Source organism: Eschrichtius robustus, chromosome 4, assembly GCF_028021215.1.
Source record: "Eschrichtius robustus isolate mEscRob2 chromosome 4, mEscRob2.pri, whole genome shotgun sequence".
In the NCBI taxonomy this organism is placed as follows: Eukaryota; Metazoa; Chordata; class Mammalia; order Artiodactyla; family Eschrichtiidae; genus Eschrichtius; species Eschrichtius robustus.
Window position 1 is genome coordinate 105,969,255 of NC_090827.1, and position 4,121 is coordinate 105,973,375.

The window sequence follows — 4,121 nt, forward strand, 5'->3', positions numbered from 1 at the left end:
TATCTATTAGGTATTTATTGAATGAATAGCTCTCCCTTATATTTGCTCTGCAGATTGAGCCCTGATCAGTACACAGAAACTGGGTCTCTGTACTGCATCATCTTCAGGATCTAGTTTGGTCACATGATTTCTAGCAACATTAGCTGTGTAACTTTGCACAAGCCAATCAGCTTTATTTTCCTTTTTTTTTAAATGAGAAAATTTACATGGAAGCCACTAGTAACTGTGAAATTTAAGTGAGACAATGTGTATCAAAATAAGGTTTTAGAGTCTGATGTAGATATTTAGGTTGTTATCATTGTATACAATTTTACTACATTAGTTATTCATGATAATCTTCTGACACAGTGGTGTGGAAGATCCTCAAAGCACACTCTGGAAGAGCCCATGTAATCATAACCCAGGAGAATGCATAAGGTACAGTGGTTATAAAAGGAGATTTCAAAGTGGAAAATAAATTCAGTACTGGATATTCTGCGAAGTAGCATGGAAAGAGTTTTGAACTTGGGTCAGGTTATTTTTTTGCTAATCTTTCTCATTTTAATAAATGTGTTTCTTTTCTTTCACCACTTCTCAGTTCCACCTCCTGCAGCACTCAATATCTATTTACTTTTTAGGTTTTCAGCCAAAAAATTACTTCCTTCACAATGTCCTCCCTATGTTCCACACAGATTATATTGGATTTATTTTTTATGTGCTCCTATAAGACATCAAACTTTATCATCTTAATATTCCATAAATGCAAATATTTATTCAATGTGTATCCTCTCCACTGAAAACACCATAAGGTCAGGACATGAACCACATTTTGTTCCCACTTTATTTTTAGCACCTAGCACCATATCTGTTCTCTATTACATATTTGACAAATTTTTTGAATGAACAACAATTTTTTTAAAAGTGTGTCAGTAATATACCTCAACTTTGAATCCTAATAATACAATTCACATCTCCAAAAGGATACCAATTTTTTTTTACCTTTCATTAGACTTTTTCTATATATGGCTTATCTTCTAGGTTTTTATTATCTATATTCCTTGTCAACTTCATGTTATCCACCATATATTTAGTAAGTATCTACTACAATAATATTTTGGGGCATATTATATACTACATGCTATTTTAAGTTGTTACATGCTAAGTTTTATTTTTGTTTTTCTGTTGCATGTAGTAACTCATTCGATATGCCTAATCCAATCTATGGGTAGGTTCTCTGATATTTCTCTCCTCTTTATGGAAGAGGAATCTAAGCCACAGGAAATTCAAATATCTTACCTCAGGCCACACAGGTGGGATATGCAGGGCCAGAATCTTAATTCAAATGGTGAATTTCCAGAACTTATATTCTACCAGGAACATAGAGAGATGGGTAAGAAATTCCCCAGACACATAAACTAAGTATTTAGTGGAATGAAAATAGAATTAAATTGATAATTTTGATAAAATTGTTATTGATGATTGGACTGCCCACTGCATACAATAAAAGTCTTGGAATTCAGTAGATTCTAAAAACAAAATGTTGGTTTAATGAAGAATGGTTTGGTTTTAGCACATAGCTTATCTGAAGTATTCATACTCCCTCCACCCACCCCCCCAAAAAAATAAAACCTTGTAGATATTTGATTATGTTTTACACTTTTTTGACAAAAATCATACATATATGTTTATATATATATATATACACACACACATATATACATATATATACACACATATATACATATATGTATATATATAAAATTCATGAAAAAGCAAAATACAACACCCCTGTCACTTTGGAACAGAATTACATAGATTGTAAGCTGCAGTAAGAAAGAAGTGGGATATATTCCTTTTTGAGAAGTCATCTAAAGAAGAAGCATATTACATTGTCCTTCAGTTGTAAAGAGGTTTAGTATTTGTACCAAGAGATCTGCCAGCTATTGGTCTTCCTGGTATTTCTATTCTTGCCCTCCATGTGTGACAGCAGCAGTGAGGAGAATGGAAGTTACTGTAGTGAATTTGCCTTCAAGAGATCTGCAATATTCTTTGTTGCTGATATTACAGCCAGGGGGCTGGACGTCCTGGCTGTGAATTGGGTTCTTGGGTTTGTCCATAGGACACCAACACATAAAACTTGTAGGTACAAAGAGAATGGTGACACTTTACTAATTTTGCTTTCCTCAGAAGGAAGAGAGACGGTACAGCAGCTTCTCCAGAAGAAAGTGCCTGTGAAGAAAATCAAAATAAATCCAGAAAAAACTTTTAGACATCCAGAAAAATAATGGAATTTTTTTAGCCCCAAGATTCAAAAGAAAGAGCTCAAAGGTGTTTTGTTCTCTGCATACATTCAGTATATCTGATGAAGGATAAAATGTATTTAATGTGGGCATGTTACCTATGCCTGAATGTGCCTTGTCTCTTAGTCTTGCTGTGTCACCATGGGTAAAATTTCTTCAGAAAATTCAGAAACAACCCACCAAAGAACTGGTAGTAAGTCAAGATAATAAAGTAATTGAGCCAAGGGCTCCCTCCCTCACCAATGATGAGGTGGAAGAATTTAGAGCCTACTTCAATGAGAAAATGTCCATCCTTCAAAAAGGTGGGAAAAGACCAGAAGGGGCAGAGTAGAGACTGGTTAATTGCATTAATCATGAAGAAGAAAAAAAGAAGGAAGACGAATAAAAAAGGAAAGAGAAATTGGGAAAAGCAAAAGGATCTCAAGCTCAATTGGTCTCTAACACTGATGAGGTACAGAAGATCAAGGATATTTCCATGCAGTTCTTGGACGGAAATGATGAGGAGGAGGAAGAGGGACTTGATGCTGATTTCTTTATGGTGAAATGTGCTTGGGTTGGACCTTAAAGAAAATAAAACATTACAAAAGAAAGAACCTTCTAAATCCAGTGTCAAGAAAAAAGTGACCATTGCCACAGAAGCAAAAAAACAGTACTGGAGAGAAATATGTATGGTTTATATGTATGATTTTATATATAGAATGTATTGAATAAGTATATACATATATGCATATGTTTAGTACTTCCATTGCATATATAATATTTTCAAGAAATTTTTTAAAGTCACAAAAGTTTATTATTTATTCAATTCACATTTACTTACATTACTTTCCTAGGGAACTTTATCTGTATAAATGACTTGGTTCAAAATAACTTCCTAACTTCAGTGTAGTTACTGTGTGTAGTGTCCGCAAATATCTCAAGGGAGTTGTTAAATTTCTATAATCAAAAATGTAAGTGCAGCATGAAGAGTACACATTTCATAGAAATATGGAGCTGAAAAAGAATCTTAATATGTAGGTGGTCTCTTTTCGGCTGAGAGAATAGAGATGCAGAAAGGTTAAGTGACCTCACCAGCATCACGCAGAGTACTAATTCCCAAAGGAGTGCTCAGACCATGTTACTTCTCCATTAATTCTCCTGTGAATCATTTTATGGCTTGAAGACTCCCCATGCAATAAAAGTTTATTGGCCATGTGTCAGGAACTTTGCTAGGTGCTGGAGTAACAACGATTTATGAGACATAGCCTGTGCCCTAAAGGACATCATAATCTAATGGTAAAGATAGGCAAAAAATATGCTATAGAGTCTAATAAGTAAAAGACATACAGAAGAGGGACACATAATGCAGTCTAGAGAGGTCAGAGCAAAGGCTTTGGAAAGAGTGACCTCTAATCTGAATCTTAAAAGATAAGTAGGGGTAGAAGTTTTCCAGGTAGACTGGGGGAGTGGAGGTAGGAGGAGGCCTATACCTAGGAAGGGATAGCTAGGCAAAGATAAACATAAGCAAAGGCAGTGTGATATATTGGGGAGGGATTGAGGTATAGAGAAAATATAAGCAATTCATTGTTGCTGGAGTATGAAAGGTGTAAAGGAAGATAGCAGGAAGTAAGTCTGCATGAGTAGGTCCAAACCTTACAATGCCTGGTAAACCATATTTAGAAAACGTGGAGTGAAGGTAGAATTTTCAATAGAATTGTCACAGTTGGGTTTGTATTTACAGAACACTGAAACCAGCATAATCCAAAGAGTGAAGAATGAAAGCAGAGAGATTAGCTAGGGAATTAGTGCAATAATCCAGTTTTGAGATTTGGGGGACATGACTAGGGCAGAAAGATTGATTTG

The 4,121-nt window shown here is 35.0% G+C and overlaps 1 pseudogene; it reads left to right on the forward strand.

The window, feature by feature from the left end:
• The first annotated feature begins 1,724 nt into the window (after window positions 1-1,724).
• LOC137763515 (probable ATP-dependent RNA helicase DDX10 pseudogene) lies at window positions 1,725-2,986 on the forward strand (annotated as a pseudogene).
• Window positions 2,987-4,121: the final 1,135 nt, after the last annotated feature.